At 41.1% G+C, this 24,236-nt stretch overlaps 1 protein-coding gene and 1 long non-coding RNA gene across 6 annotated transcripts in view; one reads left to right on the forward strand and one right to left on the reverse strand.

Annotated features, from left to right (window-relative positions):
* naf1 (nuclear assembly factor 1 homolog (S. cerevisiae)) overlaps positions 1-24,236 on the reverse strand; it is a 231,342-nt gene that overhangs the window by 142,938 nt on the left and 64,168 nt on the right. The window lies entirely within an intron of this gene.
* The window catches only part of LOC132816981 (uncharacterized), an 81,891-nt gene that overhangs the window by 1,275 nt on the left and 56,380 nt on the right, over positions 1-24,236 (forward strand). Inside the window, exons 2-3 of the long non-coding RNA XR_009644831.1 lie at positions 2,098-2,184; positions 9,706-9,792. This is a non-coding gene — a long non-coding RNA (uncharacterized LOC132816981). The remainder of the gene's footprint in view (positions 1-2,097; positions 2,185-9,705; positions 9,793-24,236) is intronic.

Raw genomic sequence — 24,236 nt, forward strand, 5'->3', positions numbered from 1 at the left:
TTTGGACCCATATCGAAGCAAGGAACATGTTGGCAATGGATAGGGTCTGGAGGAGGTTTACAAGAATGATCCCAGGCTGAAGGGCTTGCCATTTGAAGAGTGCTTGCGGACTCTGATTTGTACTTGATGGAGTCTGGAAGGACGGACTTGGTGGGGGGGGGGGGAAATCTCACTGACCCTTAGATTCACACCAAACAGAAAGGACCTTTAGCCCATTGAGTCTGCACTGACATAACTACAACTAAAACTATTGAGTTCTGAGAGGTCTGGATTCAACAGGTGTGAAGATGCTTCCACGAGTAGGAGAGCTTAGGACTCAAGGGCACAGTCTCCAAGTGAAGGGAAGATTCTTTAGAAACTGAAATGATGGGGAATTTCTTCAGCTAAACAGTGGTTAATCTGGGGAACTCACTGCCGCAGAAGGCTGTGGAGGCCAAGTCACTGAGCTATTTATAAAAAAAGAGATAGATGAGGTTCTTCATTAGTAAAGGACAGGGTCAAGGGTTACAGAGAGAAGGGGATTGAGAAATGCAATCAAATGGAACATAATGTGGCAAAGTGTGACGTTATGTACTTTTGATGGCAATCATACCTGATGGGCCAAAGAGCCTAATTCTGCTCCTATATCTAATGGTCACCACTCGTCAGGACTCTTACAACTCTGTTATCATTTTCTTTGACTAGCATCCAGTCTTGACTGAGCTGCAATGTCACAACATAAACACTGCAAAGACAAAAGCCATACTTTTTGGGTTTCAGCACAAGCTCTGGAGCCTTAACACAATTCTATGCTGCTTGCAGGCAATCCTTTTGGGTTCACGTCAGCATTTGAATTTAACCCAAGGTACCAATTCAAAATCCTCTCTATGATAAAGGCTGACTATCACCAGGATAATATCATTTGCTTCTATCTCGGCCTCAGCCCACTTATGACGGTCACCTCAAGACCCAACTGTTGCAATTCTCTTGGTTGGCCTACCATCTTCCAACTTTTATTCACTTCAGTTCATCCATAACCCTACTACTTGAAGCCTAGCTCAATCTATCACTGCTGTCCTTCCTAGCCGACAATAAGTTTTCAGTTTAATGTGAACTATATTTAAAATCCTTCCATGGTTGACCCAGAAGAGGTGACCCTTACAAGAGCGACAGACTGCAACTGAACTGGGGAGGGGGTCAAATATCTTGGTTGGAAGATTTGCTAGAACTACTTGGGAGGTAGCAAATAGCTAAGTTACTTAGTCTGACAACGGTGTGGGACCGTAAACAGTAGAAACAAAAGATAAGGTTGAGGCCAGTACAGAAGTTAATATACAAGATGTAACAAACAAAATGGCGGAGGAGTAGGATGCTTCAGCCAAAGCTCATCTGCTCTATCTCTTTCTCACTTTTCCCCCCTTTCTTTACTCCACTCCCATCCTCAGCACAGACCCAACGAGGCATCCTCTTGTCCTGACCCATGGCAGGTTCTTAGTGTCCCATGGCAGTCTCTCGGCCCGGTCTCTCAGGGGCACATGGCGATCTCGCAGCTCAGCATTGCAGTGTCTCGGCATGTGAGTAGGTACTGCCTGGGAATGTTCTGGAGGCAGGAGACTGAGGAGACAGCAGCTTCAGCATAGCAACCGCATCATGGCCGGATGCGGGAAGAGTGAGCCGTGAGGGCAGTCCCTCAGTATTTGCATTAAGTACAGACAGTTGAGGTCTCCAGAGAACAAGCAAAGACTCAAAGATTGTTGAACTTCTAACTTTATTCCTTTATGTTCTGGTTTATAATAATAACGATTTTACTGATAACTATTACCTTACGAGAGGGAGGGATACAACTAGTGGCAGGATGTTCCCGCGTACAGATGCTATAGGAAGGATAGAAGGGGAGGTAACAGAGGAGTAGGAGTGGCGTTCTCGATTCTGGAAAATATCATGGCAGTACTCAGTTTAATGTCTGCTATGTTTAAAATCTAGTGGAGCTAGATGAGTGGAACTGAAAAATGAAAAGGGGGTCATCACTTTGATGGGATTGTACTATATGTACTATTGTATCTATGAGGTAGGCAATGACGTGACTCGGCCAATGATGCGTACTTGTATACCTTGCAGGCAAGGATGCCCTGAGACATGGCATATCAACGAGACTACGAGGACACAACGGCAACAAATGCATGGACACCAGTTAACAGTCACCAGGTAGGAGAGTTTCCTCCCAGTCAGGGAACACTTCAACAGTCAAGGACATTCAACCTTTGGTAGGTTTGTTTACTGAGCTGAAAAGGTTCATTTCCAGACGTTTCGTTAACTTACTAGGTAACATCTTCAGTGGACCTCATGAGAAGCAATGCTGAAAATTCCTGCTTTCTATTTATATGTTTGGGTTGGTGATGTCATTTCCTGTGGTGATGTTATTTCCTGTGGTGAAGTCACTTCCTATTCCTTTCTCAGGGGGTGGTAGATGGGGTTCTAACTCAGTATGTTTGTTGATAGAGTTCTGGTTGGAATGCCATGTTTCTAGGAATTCCTGTGCGTGTCTTTGTTTGACTTGTCCTAGGATGGATGGGTTTTCCCAGTCAAAGGGGTGTCCTTCCTCATCGGTATGTGAGGATACCAATCATAGAATCATAGAGATGTACAGCATGGAAACAGACTCTTCAGTCCAACCTGTCCATGCCGACCAGATATCCCAACCCAATCTAGTCCCACCTGCCAGCACCCGGCCCATATCCCTCCAAACCTTGCCTGTTCATATACCCATGCTGAAAATGCGCTGTAGGTCAGGCAGCATCCAGGGAACAGGCGATTCGACTTTTCAGGCATAAGCCCTTCTTCAGGAATTTCCTGAAGAAGGGCTTATGCCCGAAACGTCGAATCTCCTGCTCCCTGAATGCTGCCTGACCTGCTGCGCTTTTTCAGCAACATATTTTCAGCTCTGATCTCCAGCATCTGCAGACCTCACTTTCTCCTGTTCATATACTCATCCAAATGCCTCTTAAATGTTGCAATTGTACCAGCCTCCACCACTTATTCTGGCAGCTCACTCCATACACGTATCATCTTCTCCGTGAAAAAGTTGTCCCTTAGGTCTCTTTCATATGTTTCCCCTCTCAAACTAAACCTATGCCCTCTAGTTCTGGACTCCCTGACCCCAGGGAAAAGACTTTGTCTATTTATCCAATCCTATCCATGCCCCCCCATAATTTTGTAAACCTCTATAAGGTCACCCTTCAGCCTCCGACACTCCAAGGAAAACAGCCCCAGCCTGTTCAGCCTCTCCCTGTAGCTCAAATCGTCCAACCCTGGCAACATCTTTGTAAATCTTTTCTGAACCCTTTCAAGTTTCACAACATCTTTCCGATAGGAAGGAGACCAGAATTGCATGCAATATTCCAAGAGTGTGGGTCATGTCTTTTTGTGGCTAGTTGGTGTTCATGTATCCTGGTGGCTAGTTTTCTGCCTGTTTGTCGAATGTAGTGTTTGTTACAGCCCTTGCATGGTACAAAAATACACAGTGTGTAGATAGGCAGTTTAAAAATCAATCCTCAATAAAAAAGAATACCAGTTAACAAACTGGCTATATAATTCGGCCAGTTCAATATAATTAAATAAATGTCATCAAATCAAAAATATCCATGATTGGTTTTGATTCCATCCCAATAGTCACCGTGTTACAACAAAGTTGTGACTATCCAAATAAAGATAGAGATTTACATGGATACTATTAGTGTCCAGTTTCCCCCTCAGCTGAAACAAAACACTCAGAGACACAGTATGGCTTTACCTCCTTTATCTTTATTCCAGGCCCTGGAGGGAGAGAGAACAATCACCCATGTGCACAGAGACACGAGTTCTCGGTCTTCTCTCTCAAACAGCACTTTCTTAATGAATTATACAGTCAGTTTAGAGGGACGAGCATCCAGATTAGGCAATATACATATCGACTGGGTGACCGTTACAATTAGCGAGTGTCAACAGTAAAGATTAAGCTGCCTGTTGTTACACAATGAATGTTCTTAACCTTAACTGGCTTCACATGATCTAGATTAGAATGGTGCTGGAAAAGCACAGCAGGTCAGGCAGCATCCGAGGAGCAGGAAAATCGATGTTTCGGGCAAAAGCCTTTCAATCGGGAATAGTGCTCTATTCCTGATGAAGGGATTTTGCCCAAAACATCGATTTTCCTGCTCCTCTGATGTTGCCTGACCTGCTGTGCTTTTCCAGTACCATTCTAATCTAGACTCTGGTTTTCAGCAACTGCAGTCCTTGTTTTTACCTGGCTTCACATAATGAATACTTTTCACCTTGTTAAACGGACCTTACGTACTGAATGTTTCCAATATTGTTAAATGGCTCTTCACAATGAATGCTTTTCCACCTTGTAACCCATACCCTTGCCTTCAGCACCTTATTGTTAACTACAAGTTCTTATCTGATCTGAGTCATGCTCAGCTCAACCTCTTGTTTCACAAAACTTAACTCTTTCAAAGTTTGTGCGAAGATTTGTAGCTCGGGTGCTTGTTGTAGTGGTTCTGTTCGCCGAGCTGGAAGTTTTTGTTGCAAACGTTTCGTCCCCTGGCTAGGAGACATCATCAGTGCTCTGGAGCCTCCTGCGAAGCGCTTCTTTGATGTTTCTTCCGGCATTTATAGTGGTCTGTCCTTGCCGCTTGCGGGTGTCAGTTTCAGCTGTCTGCTGTAGTGGTTGGTATATTGGGTCCAGGTCGATGTGTCTGTTGATGGAATTTGTGGATGAATGCCATGCCTCTAGGAATTCCCTGGCTGTTCTCTGTCTGGCTTGCCCTATGATAGTAGTGTTTTCCCAGTCGAATTCATGTTGCTTGTTGTCTGAGTGTGTGGCTACTAGGGATAGCTGGTCCACGAAACGACACAACCAGCTATCCCTAGTAGCCACACACTCAGACAACAAGCAACATGAATTCGACTGGGAAAACACTACTATCATAGGGCAAGCCAGACAGAGAACAGCCAGGGAATTCCTAGAGGCATGGCATTCATCCACAAATTCCATCAACAGACACATCGACCTGGACCCAATATACCAATCACTACAGCGGACAGCTGAAACTGACACCCGCAAGCGGCAAGGACAGACCACTATAAATGCCAGAAGAAACATCAAAGAAGCGCTTCGCAGGAGGCTCCAGAGCACTGATGATGTCTCCTAGCCAGGGGACGAAACGTTTGCAACAAAAACTTCCAGCTCGGCGAACAGAACCACTACAACTTAACTCTTTCCTAATCTGCTCATATCCTAATGAGAATGTGTATAGTGTGAGATTTTTAGCCATGAGGAAAGGCTGGATTGCTTTCTTTTGAATAAAGCAGCTGAGCAGAATGAACTAACATATCTAAAACTAACAAGGGCCTACAGTGGAAAGGAATATCCCTTAGACAAGTCAATGATCAGGAGAACAGATTTGAAATAAAAGGTAGAAGGATTAGAACAGAGTTGGAAAAAAAACAATTTTCATGAAGACAATTAAGAGGGTGTGGAACTCATTGCCAGAAAGGGTGGCAAAGGCAGAAACCATCATTGCATTTGAAAAGTATTTGGATAGGCATCTAAAGAACAGTAAATTACAAGGCCAAGATAGAGCAAGCAAAACTTTTTCCCCCCTTTTTCATTCAGCAGTCATAATCAAAATGACCTTCTTCCCTGCAGAACAGCATCACCATAACGTTATTGGGAGCTAAGCACATTAAAATTTTAATATCAGCTCCAAAGACTAAGCTTGTAGCTTCTGCAATACTAGAGTCAGCAATGATCAGAAAGATTCAGCAATTCCAACAAACAGCATCTGTTACAAGACGTGTCCAGAAATGTTGCAGACGATTGGAGTATTTGATAGTTTCTCAGTACCTATCATACTTCCCCTGGTGGGTTGTGCAGAACAACCTTAAAATTATACCTTGGTCATTCAGGGAGAATGCCAGAATGTAATCCTTCATATAAGGAGTATTGCCAAAAAAAAAGATGCCTGTTGAGGATAAGACAATTAATTTCAAAATGGAGTTTGGTATCTTTGTAATAAATATCTATCAAGAGTTACAAAAGCTAAAATGAAACTATCAAGTTCAGTTACAGATCAGCAATGAAGGTCCAACAGAAAGCAAAAAAAAAGCAGCTCAAGATGCTGAATACTCCAGTTCCTGTATTATTGGAAATAACCTTCACCAGTTCTAATTGCCTCTTTGAGCTTATTGGCCCACCTTCTCAAATAAAACATTTTTTGCAATCTTCTCATAAATTAACCCATGCTTTCCACTTTCTCTGCACACTTTCTCAGTAGATTCCTGGCAATGTTAAAGATGGGGACTGGAACTGTGTGCAGGCATGAAAGGACAGGTGTGGTAAACATGCTGGTCTTTTCCACACATTTGTACGTGAATTTCAGAAAATTATCTACAAACTTTTGGACTAAATAATTTTAAAGGTTTCACTTCTAGGACTGATGAAATTTTGAAAGAAAATTACAACAACACAAAAATATTATTACAACACAGAAATGCAAAATTAAATTATGAATATATTCAAATTTTAAAAATTCTATAGTTTGACATTGGCTCCAATACATTTATCACTGGCACAGGCTCTATGTATTCAAGGCTTCTATAGGAACATGTTTGTTATGAAGCGTATAACTCTGCAAAGCTCTTTAGTTTGTAGCTAGTAATTAATTAAACAACCTTGGGGTGGCGATGGCCTTGGGGTATCAGTTCTGGACTGTCAATTCGGAGACCCAGATAATATTCTGGGGACCCGGGCCCAAAACCTGCCACAGCAGCTGGCAAAATTTGAATTCAATAAATATCTGGAATTAAGAATCTAATGATGACCATGATTCCGTTGTTGATCGTCGCAAAAACCCATCTGATTCACTAATGTCCTCGAGGGAAGGAAACTGCTATCCTTACCTGGCCTGGCCAATATGTAACCCCTAACCCAGAGCAATACGCTTGATTCTTAACTGGCCCCTCTGGACACTAAGGAGTGGGTAACAAATGCAGTCTAACAGCAACACCCTCGTCCCGTGAATGCATCAAGAAGAACAAGAATGAATGAAACGTGAAAAATAGTAAAACATAAAATAGTTTTATGTTGCTGGATCATACCCACCTCTTCATATAAATACTTTTAGACTCTCAGCCAGATATTTTACATGTCTTCAAACATGCTTCAGGCAAAGTTGCCTGCTCTTTGAGTTGAGGACAACCAAACAGGTGGCCACATTAACCAGGCTTGAGATTAAGCAGTGACCTTTACAACAAAATCAATCTGCTCTATTTACTACTTGTCTACAAATGCACTCTCTTTAAAATCACAATCCTAATTTTGGGGCAACTGTTGTCATCATAGATGTAGAACCTGTCATTTGTTAAAATTAAATCAAATTGATTCGTAGCTTTTGACCAGTGGGAAGTAATTACAGCTCGACCATTTCTATTTAATAACCTGTTTGAATTTCAATTGTTTTAAACTAGTTGAGTAAGTTAAGGAAACAGTCCTTAACAAATTCTCTGTTCTATTATTTGCCTTAAACATCAAAAACTGGTTCTCTCATCACTGTCCAATTCAAACTCTAAATCTCTGCCTACGGAATAACAATAACCACATTTCAATAGCAACTCTTTTTACTGTGAGGTGATTTAAAATCACCTGAAGGCTTCAAGACACCATATATGTGCAAATCCTCAGCATAGTCCTGAGGGAGTCCATTATTGTCAGAAGTTGCATCTTCTGGATGAAACATTAAAATGAGACCACAACTGTACCCTTTGGCAAACATGCAAGATACTCCAGTACTGTTCAAAGAGAAGAATAGAAGTGTTTCTCTGCCCTCAACTAACATCAATCAAAAATGGCCTAGTTTCACAGCTATTTGTGGGACTTCACTGTTCACTTATGAGTCCTAATTTAAAGGCATTTCAAATTATTGCTTAATTGCTTTTGAAGCATTTCCAGATGAGGTAAGGGGTAAAGGACAGGCAGGATAGAGACCAAAGAAATAGAAGAAATTATAAGCCAACGTTTTCCTAGCTACCATCAGCTCGAGGAAGGGTCACTTGTCCTGAAATGTTAACTGATTTCTCTCCACAGATGCTACTTTTCCAGCAATTAATGATTAAGAATACCTGGTCAATGCAATGCGAATTGGAATCATCATCAAGTTGATTCTTAAACACTATACAATTTTAGAAGCTCACATTTGTTTCAAAGTCGTGTTCAAAGCCAGCAGCATTTTAGGACAAAGGGCTCGTGAATAAATTTACAAGCCTTATGAACTACGGTTCTGTCAGAACAAATGATTAGTCAGAATTCACTGTTCCTTAAATTAAAAAAGTCTTGATATGTACCAAAACTAATTTTGCACTGAGACTCTATGTTCACAGATTATAGATGTAAAAGAAGGAATGTTCATTTTATGCTCCCTATGGAGTCAGCAGCAAGCCTGGATTCCAAAAACACGTAAATTTCCTAAACTATTGGGAAGATGAGAGTTGATTTTATCATAGATTGAACACTCAAACTTCACAGTGGGAACTCGGAATGTCAGTGCAAATTTGAGAGACTTGTTAAAAAGAAATTGGAGTTGTCGTATGCTGATTAAGATCAAGTAAAAATTGATCAATTGCTACATCTGGCTAACATACAACTCTACAGTGAAAATACACAGACTAAGCACAAAATCCTAGAATAGTCATAGCTCAGAAAGTAGCCTTTTGCCCAGAGTTGCTGCTGGATTGCTGCAAAGGCAATTCAGTTAATCTTGTTTCCTTTCTCTACCACCCTTATTTTTTTTTGCTTTTGAGGAGCCTATCCAATTTCATTTGGAATCTACAAGTTAATTCAGGCAGTACATTCTAAATCATAGCCATTTGGAGCCATTTAAAGTCTGGTTGAAGATTTGTAGCTCGGGTGTCCGTTGTTGTGGTTCTGTTCGCCGAGCTGGAAGTGTTTGCTGCAAACGTTTCGTTCCCTGGCTAGGGAACATCATCAGTGCTATTGGAGCCTCCTGTGAAGCCTGGCTTCACAGGAGGCTCCAATAGCACTGATGATGTTCCCTAGCCAGGGAACGAAACGTTTGCAGCAAAAACTTCCAGCTCGGCGAACAGAACCACAACAATTTGGAGCCATCTTGAATTCATCTGTCTATCGTCCTGAATCTACCTTATCTACTTCTCGATCCTTCCACCATACACTTCATCTTTGACTTCTTCCATCTTTTTGGCAACTCTTGTAGATTATTCTACCTTTTCTCTCTTTTGGCAATGCTGACTGATTAATTAGGAGATGGTCCAGGCACCATCAAAGGACAGCCCATCGTTTGATCACTTTAAAATGGTAATTTGTCATTTGAATGTACTTGAAACAGAACCATTCTCAATCCATGGAAATCCTCCAGTCAACTCTTTTTACTCCAAATTGTTGCCTGTCCTTTTTCATAATATGAAAGATTATCACCTGAAAGATTAACTATAGCCATCTTAATTACTGCCAGACCTGTTGGGTACTTTCAGCATTTTCTGCTTTTATTTTATCAATTCCCTCAAGCAGATGGCCACTCACTTGTAAATGCAAGCTAAGTTTATACTATCATCTGCTTTCTCACTTTGCAATTTCTTATATATCTAAAAATAATAATAGTCACTGAGCATTTTTAAGGAAGATCATTAACCGAGTTAGTTTGTTGTTATTAGGAACAAGTTACTGCAGATGCTGGAATGTGAACTGAAAACAACAATTGCTGGGATCACAGGAGGTCAGGCAGCATCCGTGGAAATAAGGTAACCTAATGTTTCAAATCGAGGTGATTCTTCATCAGAGCTAAAGTGAAGGTGTCTTGGTGTGCTAGTTATTTTAGGTATGATTAAGAGTATACTTCCTTTATATTATACACTCCTTTATTAATATATTGTCTGCAAAAATGATGACTTCAGAAGAAATTAAAAAAAGGGGCCTTCTTTCTTTTGGAGAACTAGGTGGGCACATCAAAATCTTGCACCACGTGAGTTGAATGAAAATTAGATCTTAGCCTGGGCTGCAACATTGATGTAAATTAGGCACTATCCAGCAGTAACCCTTCTGTTCGTGGCAGTGATATTTTTACTTCACACAGTTAGTGTCGACTTACATATTCTCTGTACACTGGATGTGCATTTTATGGAACAAAGATGGGTCTGTTCAAAGATATTTAATTTAATAGTCCAATTCTTCTCACATCTCATCTCTATGGGAATGGTCAAAAATGTATGAATTTTCAATTCCAGAAGAAGGGCTTATGCCCAAAACGTCGAACCTCCTGTTCCTTGGATGCTGCCTGACCTGCTGCGCTTTTCCAGCAACACATTTTCAGCTCTGATCTCCAGCATCTGCAGACCTCACTTTCTCCAGAATTTTCAATGGACAAGTTCCCTGCTTGCACGATACTGCATAAGCATCTCCAATTCAGAATTCAAGACAAAGACCTCAGGCAGCTCTGCATCATTCACCTGAATAGTTAGTTGATCAGGAAATGTTAAGACAGAACAGTCCTGGGTAACTTCAGAAATCCCACCTCTAACATTCACCTTGATCCCCACCCCACTAGAGCTACTCCTCTCAACATCCATTGTCTAAGTCAATTATCCGAACCCACCTGCGCATAATGATCACACTAATTCTAATATCCAACTGCTCCACTCCATGACTGGACTATACTCCACCCCAGCCCAAATCAACTGCCACCCAACTCCTGGCTACCCTTCTCAAAATACCTCAGGCTTATGCACCTATCCATTCACAAATTCATCCACTCACCCACTCAAACTGTGTCCTTAAACTTATTATTTGGCACCTACTGTTGGAAAAGTTGGGGTAGGTTTCCTGTACCAATTCTCTTTGAAGGTCCCTTGGCTTCCTGCACTGAGTAAGTTCTTCTGGTTGCTCCATCAGAAGTTGGACTCTCAAACATAACCAAGCTAACTGGGTTGGTTTCTGACTGATAGTATAGGATGCAGCAGTTATGACACTGATCAGAAGGCTTGGGCCAATGATCACAAATGTGGTCAGCACTGTGGGTGTAACTAACCTACTTGGATTACAGCAGTTCAAAAAAACTGTTCAGCACCAGCTTCTCGAAGAGTAATAAATCCTTTCCAGCAATGCTTGCCCATTAGCAGATAAAAATAGTTATTAAAATTATTAATCGAGCTGAGAACTCAATGAGACGCAAGATCCAATTTTCGTTACCTTTGCATTACAAAGCCATTATAAAGACTCCTCCATTGCCAGACCAAAGCAACACGACGGCTGGAGGAAGAGCGCCTCATCTTCCGCCTAGGAACCCTCCAACCACAAGGGATGAACTCAAATTTCTCTAGTTTCCTCATTTCCCTCCCCCAACCTTGCCTCAGTCAAATCCCTCGAACTCAGCACCGCCTTCCTAACCTGCAATCTTCTTCCTGACCTCTCCGCCCCCACCCCCACTGCGGCCTATCACCCTCACCTTGACCTTCTTCCACCTATCCATTTCCAACACCCGTCCCCCAAGTCCCTCCTCCCTACCTTTTATCTTAGCCTGCTGGACACACTTTCCTCATTCCTGAAGAAGGGCTCATGCCCGAAACGTCAATTCGCCTGCTTCTTGGATGCTACCTGACCTGCTGCGCTTTTCCAGCAACACATTTTCAGCTCTGACCTCCAACATCTGCAGTCCTCACTTTCTCCTCTCATACAAAGCCATTGCCTTCTACACCATTTTAATAACAAAATTGTTTCTGATCCAAATCAGTTCCTGGTGTTCCTAATTCAATAATCTATAAAAACAACTGAACTTTAGGATAATGACACATATTGGCCAGAATTTAAACTTCATCTCAAGTATTTCTTATACAGCTGTTGTTTCACCAGTCCCTCCTTAATCATTTATTATGGAAGATTTTTGTCTCAACTCATGAACTAGCTTCCACATATAGATTAGATCAAACAATAAACCATGTTAAGACATCAAAAGTTTTTGATGGCTCCAATAAATTGATCACTGTCAACACAGAAAGACTTGATGTTTACAGAAGTAAATGAAAGATTATTCATTACATTCAACAGCTGGCATGCTGATGCCATTGGGTCATATTCACGGTGATAAAAACTAGATGCGTTGGAAATGAACCTTGCTGTTCTTCCTGGGCATACAACATTGAACTTACCTGAATAGTTAACCAGGAAATGTTAGACAGAAAAAGGGTTGATCAGAGTGGGAATTATTTTGTTGACTTTCATTTTAAATGCAAGAATTTTACTTCAAGGGCAATTCAAATTTTACAGAAATAATTGCACCAATTATTTCAATAAGGCGAGCAACATCGGCAGTGAGAGTCAGAGAGAAGGTTTGGACCTAGAGTGGCAATCCAAGACACCAAACCAGCAGCATAGGTGACAGCAACATAAGGGGAAAAGGCAGGAGTGACAGCAAAACAAGGACACAAATATAAAGAATGGCAAACCAAAGTTCCAAACCTACAGCAGGGACGGGAACAGAAACAGACGGGAACAAGAACAGGATTAAAGTTACAGCAGAAAGCATGGGGGTTGGGTCAGGAATATAAGGGATAATAAGCATCCCACCCCAACAAGATCCACAGCAGCAGCACTGAGTGGAAGCAAAAGTGAGGATGCGATACAGATCGAGAGCTGTGGCAGGAGTATAAAGAGCTCCTCTAAGATGGTGGCACGGTGGCACAGTGGTTAGCACTGCTGTCTCACAGCGCCAGAGACCCGGATTCAATTTCCACCTCAGGCGACTGACTGTGTGAAGTTTGCATGTTCTCCCCGTGTATACGTGGATTTCCTCTGGGTGCTCCGGTTTCCTCCCACAGTCCAAAGATGTGCTGGCCAGGTGAATTGGCCATGCTAAACTGCCTGTAGTGTTAGGTAAGGGGCAAATGTAGGGGTATGGGTGGGTTGCGCTTCAGGTGTGGACCTGTTGGGCCGAAGGACCTGTTTCCACACTAAGTAATCTAATCTAATCTAACAGGAGCAGATGTTGAATCTGCCGACTAAGAGTTTCCAAGAAAAATAGATTACGTAAAAAGAATGCAGTTAAGTCACTTTATGGTGAAAATCTTTTTTCCTTCCCCCAATCCAAACTTGCACATTGGATAAGACTAAAATGGAAAGTAAAGAAAACCAATTTTTAAGTAAGCAATGAAATACTAAGACGTTCACTTCAGCGTAAAACATTTGAATATTCCTAAAAAGAGACCTATTCCCAAAGCTTTTCATCTTGCAATTAGGACAACTGTAACAATGTCAAATCTGAAACAACCACACATTTATAATATAGAAGAAAATGATATTAAGTGAATGCACAAGCACACACTGGCCATTCACCAAGACCAATGCATTGAGGAGGAGAAAATGATGACTGCAGATGCTGGAGATCAGAGCTGAAAAAGGTGGTACTGGAAAAGCACAGAGGTCAGGCAACATGCAAGCACCAGGAGAATCGATGTTTTAGGTATTTTGGAAAAGCAAATCAGAGCAGGACTTTACACTTAATGGTAAGGTCCTGGGGAGTACTGCTGAACAAAAAGACCTTGGATTGCAGGTTCGTAGTTCCTTGAAAAGTAGAGTCACAGGTAGATAGGATAATGAAGGTGGCATTTGGTATGCTTTCCTTTATTGGTTAGAGCATTGAGTGCAGGAGTTGGGAGGTCATATTGCAGCTGTACAAGATATTGGTTAGGCCAATTTTGGAATATTGTGTGCAATTCTGGCCTCCTTCCTATCAGAAGGGTGTTGTGAAACTTGAAAGGGTTCAGAAAAGAGTTACAAAGATGTTGCCAGAGTTGGAAGATTTGAGCTACAGGGAGAGGCTGAACAGGCTGGGGCTGTTTTCCCTGGAGCGTCAGAGGCTGAGGGTGTGGTTTATAAAATCATGAAGTGCATGGATAGGATAAATAGACAAGGTCTTTACTCTGGAGTAAGGGAGCCCAGAACTAGAGGGCATAGGTTTAGGGAAGATGAGAAAGACATAAAGGGGACCTAAGGGGCAACTTTTTTCATGGAGAGGGTGGTGCTTATATGGAATGAACTGTCAGAGAAAGTGGTGAAGGCTGGTACAATCACAGCATTTAAAAGGCATCTAGATGGGTAAACGAATAGGAAGGGTTTAGAAGGATATGGGCTACGTGTTGGCAAATGGGACTAGATTGGGTTGGGATATCTGGTTGGCATGGACCAGTTGGACCAAAGGATCTGTTTCCGTGTTGTACATCTCTATGATTCTGTAAGCCTCATCAGGTATGTGGGGGTGGGGAGGAAGGAAGCTGAGAGATTAAAGGAAGGAAGCTGAGAGATGGGGATGGGAGGAAAGGCGATAGATGGATGCAGGTCAGGGGTGAGTGTGACAGGTTGGTGTGGAGGTGCAGCAGATAGGTGGGAAGGAACATAGACAGGTCAAGAGGACGGTGCCAAGTTGGACAGTTGAATCAGGGATGGAGGGGAGAGGAGATTTGGAAACTAGTGAAGTTGATGTTGATGCCGTGTAGTTGGGGAGTCCCAAGATGATAGGTGAAACAGTCTTCCTCCAGTCATTGGATGGCTTGGATTCGGTGGAGGAGGCAGCCCAGGACTTGAATGCCATTGATGGAGGGGGAAGGGGATTTGAAGTGGTCAGCCATAATACATTAGCAACCTTTCTAAAAGAATTGGCGATGGATTAGCAGTGGTCAGTATTTAAGCCAATTATGTATGAATTACAACAATTATTCTTCCGTTTGGCGCAATAAGAACAGGAAAACTGGCTCAACCAAGACTTAAACAAATTAGGGACAGTGTTAGATCCAAAGACGAGAGAGAGAAAATTGCCAGAAAAAGCAGCAAGTCTAAGGTCTAGCAGTTTAGAATTCAGCAAAAGAGGACAAAAAGGTTAAGAGAAGGAAAATACAGCACAATGTTCCAGAAATAAATGAAGAGCAAAATAATTGTTGAAGAGAAATGAAAGTTCCTTACAGTCAGAAATTATAATGTGAGAAAATAGAAATGGCAGACAAACTAAATACAATTTGGTTCTATCTTCATAATAGAGGGCACAAATAATGTTCCAGAAATGTTTGAGATCAAGGGAAATGTGAGGGGGCGGATTTAAAGGAAATCTGTATTTGTTAATCAAATGTAGTGTTTGAGAAGCTAATGGGGTTAAAGGCTAACAAGTCCCCAAGACCAATAATCTGTATGCCCTGGAAATAATGGATGCATTGGTGGCCATCTTCCATAACTCTGTAGTCTCTGGAGCAGTTTCTGCAGATTCGAAGATATATTGGCAAAAATAACTCCATCACTGGAAAAACAGGAGGGAGAGTTAAAACAGAATTACAGACTAGTTAACTTAACATCAGTAAAATGCTGCAGTCTGTTATAAAAAAGGAGATAACAGAACATTTAAACATTTGAAAAGCATGAACAAAATCAGCATGGATTTATGAAAAGGGAATAATGTTTAACTTAAGCTTAAAGGATGTAACTAGTAGAATAGAAAGGAAGAAAATGTGATTTTTAAAAAAAATTCTTTCATGGAATGAGGGCCTCGCTGGCTCGGCCAGCATTTATTGCCCATTCCTAATTACCCAGAGGACTGGTCAGAATCAACTACATTGATGTATGTCTGGAGTCACATGTGGGAAAACAGGTAAGGATGGCAGTTTCCTTCCCTAAACAACATTAGTGACCCAGATGTTTTTTTCCAACTATCGGTAACGGTGTCATGGTCATCAATAGACTCTTAATTCCAGAAATTTTTTTTATTGAATTTAAATTCTACTACTTGCCATGGCAGGAATCAAACTTGGCTCCCCAGAACGTTACCTGGGTCTCTGGATTAACAGTTCAGTGATAGATTTCAAGATAGAATCAGAGTATGGAAAGAAATGGGTCTTTTTCTGGATGGCACATGTGATATACCGCTGGGATCAGTGCTTGGGTCTAGCTGTTCATGATTCCATCAGTGACTTGAATCAATATTCCCAAGTTTGATGATCCAAAAACTAGGCGGTATTGAGAGTTGAGGGAAATGCAAGGCGGCTTCAGGGTGACTGAAACAAGTTGAATGTGTGGAGAAACTAATGGCAGAGACAGTATAATGTGGGGAAATTTGATGTTATGTATTTTGTTGTGAAAACAGAAAGAAAGACTTATTTAAATGGTGACATATTAGAAAGTGTGGATCAGAGTATCTTTGTACACCAATCAAAACAAACAGGTGCAGCAATTAAGAGACAAATTGTACAGTGGCCTTCACAACAAGAGGATTAGAGTTCACAAGTAGGCTTGTCTTACTGCAATGAAACAGGAACGTGGTGGCACTATGTGCAGTTTTGATCTGCCTACCTAAAAGAGGATACACTTGCCAGAAAGGAAGTGCAGCAAAGGTTCATTTGGGTGACACGAGGAATGGCATGACTATTGTATAAGAACAGACTGGTTTTACTGGGCCTGTATTCACTCAACTTAAAAGATCAAGTGATCAGATTGAAAAAGCATACAATGCTAAACAGTGCTACAGACTAGATGTAGGGAGGAGGTTTCCCCAATTTGGAAAGTCTAAAACCAAGGTTCACAGCCTCAGGATAAGGGGTAGGGATTAAGATGACAAAAGCCTCATTTGGGATTAAGATGAGGAAACTTCACTCTGTGGGTGGTCAACCAGTTTAATCCGCTACCATGTAAAGCTGTGGAGGACAGGTCACTGAGTCAAAAAAGAGAGATTGATAATGTTTTAAATATTCAAGACATCAAGGGGTATGGAGAGCAAGAACAAATATGGCTTTGACACAGAGGATCAGCCATAAACATAAAGAATGGTAGAATAGGCTTGAAAGGCTAAATGGTCTCCTCCTGCTCCTAATTTTTGTGTTTCTACCCAAAGATGGATTCCTCTGCAATCTTACAATTTGAGGGTCGTATTGAACATTTTTCTTTAGCCAAAATCATTTGCTTAAGGTTTACTGGAAAGTTTCTATGATGGAGCCTTGTGTTGGACAGCATTAAGATTAATGATTGGGAAGAGCTTGCTCGTAAATCATTCGCAGTACCAAGAATTTGGCCATCAAGTTGCACTATGGCACAAGTCCAAACACTTCATTGAAGAGGCAAAGTTGCAGCAGGGAAGAAATGGAAAGGAAGTAAATTCTGGACTCAAGATCTCAACATCTCATATCTGTTCCATGTTTCCAAAGAATCAGTCTGTTCAGTCATCTGAAAATCCATGCCAGACATGACAAAAATCGGCAAGGTCAGGCAAATTTCCTCCTTGATAATTTTTCCTTCCGAACAGCTGGCTCCAATGTAAACTCATGGCAGTTGAGAAGATGAAGGTAAAAGGACCCGAAAGCAGTCAGCGCCAATTAGAAGAATATATGAAAGGAGGACCTGAAAGTTCATTGGATGTTGTGCTTACATAATGAAACCACATGAGAGCGCAATCAGTCAGAGAACTTCACGTTATATAAATAAAAACAAAATCACAAGAGACAGTAAGAGATCAGGACTGCCACTTGTGGACAGTCAAGAGCGGTGGTTTGAACATGAATCTAGCTGTGACATTTTTAAAAAGTTGTAAGTTGATTGGCTGATGAGTATTGATATTTAGGACTAAGTCTCCATGCTGGTAGATTAAAATGGTAAAAATATTAAGCAATGAAAATAAGGAACAAATTAGTAGCTGATATTTAAAAAAAAATAAACAAAAACTAAAACTTAAAAGACCCATTACAACCCATGGACAAAACCAACGTCATCTATAAAATTCCATGCAAGGGATGACACAAACACTACGTAGGTCAAACAGGAAGAAAGTTGGCCACCAGAATACATGAGCACCGGCTAGCCACAAAAAGACACGACCCCCTCTCCCTCATAGCCATACACGGATGAAAAAAAAAACACCATTTCGACTGGGACAACACATCTATCCTGGGACAGGCTAAGCAAAGACATGCCAGAGAATTCCTAGAGGCCTGGCACTCCAACCACAACACCATAAACAAACACATAGATGGCATCTAGATCTATTAACCCCTAGATTTCCAAAAGGCATTCAACAAGGTGCCGCACAAAAGGCTGCTGCATTAGATAAAGATGCATTTTGTCGTGGGTAATGTATTAGCATGGATAGAAGACTGGTTAACTAACAGGAAGCAAAGAGTTGGGATAAATGAGTGCTTTTCTGATTGGTGATCAGTGACTAGAGGTGTGCCTCAGGGGTCAGTGTTTGGACGCCATTTATTTACAATTTACAGAAATGATTTGGAGTTAGAGACCAAGTGTAGCATGTCAAAATTCATGGATGACACTAAGGTAGAGCAAAGTGTTCAGAGGACTGTGAAACATTGCAGTCGGACATACATAGTTTAAGTGAGTGGACGAAGGTCTGACAAATGGGAGTACAATGTTAATAAATGTGAAGTCATCAACTTTGGTAGGAATAATACTGAAAAAGGACTATTATTTGAATGGCAAAAAAAATGTAGTGTGCTGCAGTGCAGAGGGACCTGGGTGACCTTGTCCATGAATCACAGAAAATTGGTTTGCAGGCGCAACAGGTAATTAAAGAAGGCAAACGGAATTTGTTCTTCATTGTTAAAGGGATTGAGTTTAAAAGCAAGGAGTTTATGCTGCAGCTGTAAAGGGCGCTGGTGAGGCCACACCTAGAGTACAGCATGCAGTTTTGGTCTCCTTACTTAAAGGATATACTGGCACTAGACGGAGTGCAGAAGGAGGTTCACTAGGTTGATTCCAGAGTTGAGGGGGCTGGTCTTTGAGGAGAGACTGAGTAGACTGGGATTATATTAATTGGAATGTAGAAGAATGAGGAATGGGGGTTGGGGGGGGGGGAATCTTACAGAAACAAAAATTTGAAGGGAATACATAAAATTGAAGGAGAGAGGATGTTTCACTGGCTGGTCAAACTGGGACAAGAGGGCATAGCCTCAAAATTAGTGAGAGCAGATTTAGGTCCAAATTCAGGAGGACCTTCTTCACCTAGAGGGTTGAGAATCTGTGGAATTCCATGCCGAGGGAAGTAGTTGAGGATTCCTCATTGAATGTTTTTAAACCAAGATAGATTTATTTTAAACAATAAAGGAAATAAAGGTTGTGGTGAGAGAGGGTAGGTAAGTGGAGGTAGACCACACATAAAAATAATTATTGAATGGCAGTGCAAGCTCGAAGGGCCAGATGGCCTACTCCTGCTCCTAATTCTTACGTTCTTAAGTTGAATTCAGAAATTGGATCAAACTACATAGAACAAAATGTAACCATCTGCACATTGATTTGTAGCACCAGAAGAGAGAATTCAACTTGAAAAGAGTCTATAGCCTTAAAACTTTTCTTTAAACATTTAGAATAAAATGTAATGCTGAATTATAGAACACATTTACCGCACTCGGAAAATAGACAGACAGAAAAAGGCTCAGAAAAAGGGGGCAATCTCAAGGAATACAGAAGATAGGGACATCTGGGCTCACCAAGTAATAACAGGATGCTGTAAGGCAATTACGAACATTTGCCTTAGCATCGGTGAATCTGTGTGAACAGGACACCAAGTGATAACATTCACAGCCGTTTGCTTGTGAAATTAATGACAGTGTTGATTCTAACCCTGAAACAAAACTCGGGACTATCAAAAACTTTCTAATTAACAGTCAGATGCTGTTAATCATAATGGATTCTTATTATCCCTTGCAAGTGGGACAGATACAGAGAGAAAAAAATCTCTGCTGTTACAGAACCCTGAATTGAGAGTTCAAAAGAACACTAGAGAGAGAGACCATTTTAGTGCTGAGGCTGTTGGAGCCAGTAGAAAATTAACTCTTAGTGCTTATCTGCTATGGATTGAAATTAATTGCATTTTGGGACTTTGTGATGATATTGTGTAGCCATTACCAGTTATTAAACAGGAACTCTAAAAGATAATATTGATGAAGCTTTAACTTACTTGCTGTTCTTGCAGACCACTCTACAGACCTTACCAACTGCCCCAAAGTCAACTCTTAACTAATCAGACCTTGTGTCTTATTTGAATTTGAATCACAAACTTGAAAAGAAGGCATGGTTAATTCGAGACTAATTAATCATTTTAAATCAACCTTACAGTAACATTTTAGCCTCAGGTACAGAATGATTCTGTGCTTAAGATGAGAAGCAGGAATCTGCTCCCAGCTTAAAATTATTCTAAATCTAACATTGAAGAGATTCTGACACAATCTGTCAGGAGGCTATTTTATGATCAAAAGTTTGCCCTCCTTGCTAAGGAGCCATTTTGTAAAGCAATGACATCAGACAAGCAAGCCATGCAAGGTTACCTTATGACATCTCCCATTTAATTCAGGCTGGTACTTCTTGATAGGAACTTAACTCACCAGCAGATGCCTAACTTGGCTGGATTTGTTTTTCCCACCTGATGGATAGCTCAAGGCCTGTAGGAGTGATCAGTCACACACACACAGACCTATCAATTAACTTTTCTTCGTTATGAATTATTGTCTTTCACTGTTATCTGTCTAATTAAGAACATGCAATGTTTTGTAAACTTTTGTATAAAAGGAAGCCACTTCGTACGAGTGCAATGGAGTAGCCTGCTGGGGCACTTGAGGAGCTGGTACCCTACTCTCTTAGGTTATTAGAACCTAGTTAGTTTAGCTTATAGACATCACTTATGTTGTAGTGAATAAAAGGGATGACTAAATTTAAACTAAACTGTCTGTAAGAGGTTTTTATTCCAGACTACCAAAGAGTGCGATCTCTGGGATGAACCAAGAGAGAGGCTTACAGGCCTGAGTCCATAAGGGATTCCCTGGACAGTCTCAAATCTCTACTTTAACAAACTGATCATGCCTTGACACTGAAACGCTAGATCCATCACCCCCTTACCATTTTCCCTGCTTTTCTTCCTGGTCCTTGAACTTTTCAAACTTTGGTCCAATTCTTTTTGATCATCTTGCTGTCTCTACCTCAAAAAAGATATATAGTGTGCTTAGAAAATACTTCTTAGATTTCATCCTTTGTAACTATCATTATAAGGTTTTCCCAGTTACCAATTCAATAGCCAGTGAAGGCTCTAGTCACGTGCTTCAATTCTTTCATATTGTTACTGTTAAGACCAGCATTCATCACACATCCTAACTGCTTTAATCAGGAGTAAAAACTGCTCTAATTATGACCCACAAACAGGAAAGGCGATATAGCTCCAGGTGAAAGCTATGTGGGGTTTGGATAGAAACGTCTGAATGCCACCCATATCCTCGAGGTGTCAGAGTTCGAGTTTCAAAGGGAAGATTCTGGGGAGTAAAAAGGCAAGATACTTGCCACAGAACTTCCAATCCTTGACATTTTTTTGCAACCATATTATTCATTTGCTGGTTTAATCAGTTTCTAGACGATAGCAACCCCTCCCTCCACAGCTCAATGGAGAGGATTCAGTAATGGCACGGCTTTAAATTCAGGCAAAGTAGCTGGAAAGAAATGGTGTCATTGCCTAGCAGAAGAGGAACATCAATTTTATCATGATTTGAGAAGCCGGTGTTGGACTGGGCTGTACAAAGTTAAAAATAACACAACGTCAGGTTATAGTCCAGCAGGTTTATTTGGAAGCACTAATTTTCAGAGCACTACTCCTTGTTGTGGTGATGAAGGAGCAGCACTCCGAAAGCTAGTGTGCTTCCAATTAAACCTGGTGGACTATAACCTGATGTTGTGTGATTATCAATTTTATGCCCATTTATCAGTCCAAATCTGTTCAGTTCTTGATTGGCGTGGGTGCGGACTGCTTGAGGAACTGTGAAACTAGGAATGGCAAAGAAAACACAAGACTTTTCCCCAGGGCAGGATTGACTGGTATGAGGGGTCACAGTTTTAAGATACAAGAAGGAAGGTTCTTTAAGCAGAGAGTTGTGAATTCATGGAATGCGTTGCCAGTGGTGGTGGTGGAAGCAGAGTCATTAGGGACATTTAAGCAACTGCTGGACATGCACATAGATAGCAGTGAGTTGAGGGGTGCTTTGGTTAAGTGATTTTATTTTGCATTAGGATTAATCCTCGACACAACATCGTGGGTCAAAAGGCCTGTTCTGTGTTGTACTTTATGTTCTATGGTCTAAAACCTTCATCATCAACAGACTTCCCTATTTCTAACTTTATGAAGATAATTGAGCTTTGACACTACCCTTTTGGTGCAGTCATGTCCTGGGGCCGAAACAGAAATACAGAAACTAGAAGCAGCAGAACACTCTTTGGCCCTTCAAACCTGCTTCACCATTCAATATCTTTATGGCTGACCCTCTACCTCAACATATATTTGCACACTCTCTCCACATTCATTAGTGTCCTGAATATCTAAATTTTTTTTGCAGTAGCAAATTCCACACGTTAACCACCCTCTTAGTGAAGAAATATTTCCTCATTGCCATCATAAATGGCCTATCCAATATCCTGAGATTGAGATTTGGTTTTACACTGCCCGTAGTGTTAGATGCATTAGTCAGGGATAAGTGTAGAGAAATAGGTATAGGTGGATTACTCTTTGGAGGGTCGGTGTGGACTTGTTGGGCCAAATGGTGTGTTTCCGCACTGTAGGGAATCTAAAACAAAACTGGAAAATGGGATCAGAATAGATAGGTGGTAGTTTCTGAAGGGAATTTGTTTTTTTTGTAGCTAAGAGATAACTGATCAATTTTCCATATTGTTAGGCAGCCACCAGAGCTTTAGCTGCACTGGAACAGCTTGACCAGGAACTTAACTCTGGAATGCAGGTCTTCTGAACTACAGCTGGTGTGTCAATCAGTAATCAAAGCTTTTACAAACCCACTCAGCCATTTCTTGGTATCATGTGAAGTTAAGCTAACCAAATTGCTGAATACAGGGAATCTCAGTAAAAGGCTAAGATAGATTATTATGCAGCATTCCTGACCAGAAAGATGATCACAAACACTTTAGCCTAATGTTGTAAAATTGAAGGCATATCCTGTACCTTTAAGAGAGAGTGAAAGATGTTTGGCACTGAGAGCTTGCAGGCACTTGTCATGTGACTGACTACCAATCTCAGTGTATGGAAAAATGGAAAATGAGAAACATTTGGCTGTGAAACAAATATTGAAGTTTGGTTGCTGTTTTGACAACCATTCGAGTTTAGCCAAATCAGTTTAAATTATGCCCCAGGATACTAAAACCCAAACTAGTTTGAATGTACTGTTTTTGCCAACCTCGAACCGATGAGACGATTCAATGTGTGGGGTATAAAGAAGTAGACATTTTGAAAAGTTAAAGAGAGATAAACTGCCATCGCCAGAGTAACTGCCAGCAAGACACACTCTATCATAGGTAAAATTCTGGATCAGTGGTGCTGGAAGAGCACAGCAGTTCAGGCAGCATCCAACGAGCAGCGAAATCGACGTTTCGGGCAAAAGCCCTTCATGAAACACTCTATCATAGGTACCTTTTTCATATGAAACATCTTTGTAGTAAAAGACCGGACCGAATGCAACCCAGGGAGATCTCCAGCCAGAAGATGACAGATCCTGACGACAACAGCCACTGTGTGGTTTTGAAATTAAGTTAATGTAATTTTAAATGGGTTTTTATCAGAATAGCATATTGTTATTGTGTGGAAGGGAGATAAACAGTTAAGGGAAAGGAGGCTTGGAGTTGTAAATGGTTATTGTTTAATATTCATTTGGAGTTTTAAAGAATAAATTGATATTTTTTGTTAATTTGTGGAATTTGGGTGTTCTCAGTCACTGATACTTCATGGGGTGAGGTGAGCTTTCCCGTGCGTTTGGTTTAATTAGCAGAAAGGTTCACTGCACTTCTGTAACAGTGGTCTTTTGCACAGATTTGCATGGGTACCACATCAATGGAGGGTGAGAATTTTGAGGAAGTTGAAGAGGGTATGGGCCTACTTTCTCCAAACATTTATTGAACTGTTCACCACAATTGACAATTAATATGTCAGGAATTCAGAACATTAATGTTTTATTCATTCATGGGACCTGGGCATTATTAGCTAAACTAGCAGTTATTGCTCATTCTTAGTTGTCTTTGATGAATTGGTGGCAACTGCTGCAGTCCTTAGGGTGTAGGTTAAGGAGGGAGATCCAGGATGTTGGACCAGAAACACAAAGGAGTGACCATAAACTTTCAACTCACAATGGTGCAACTTTGCAGGCAGGGTTTTTTCCATTTATCTACTCCCTGTTTT

Source organism: Hemiscyllium ocellatum, chromosome 1 (assembly GCF_020745735.1).
Source record: "Hemiscyllium ocellatum isolate sHemOce1 chromosome 1, sHemOce1.pat.X.cur, whole genome shotgun sequence".
Classification (NCBI taxonomy): Eukaryota; Metazoa; Chordata; class Chondrichthyes; order Orectolobiformes; family Hemiscylliidae; genus Hemiscyllium; species Hemiscyllium ocellatum.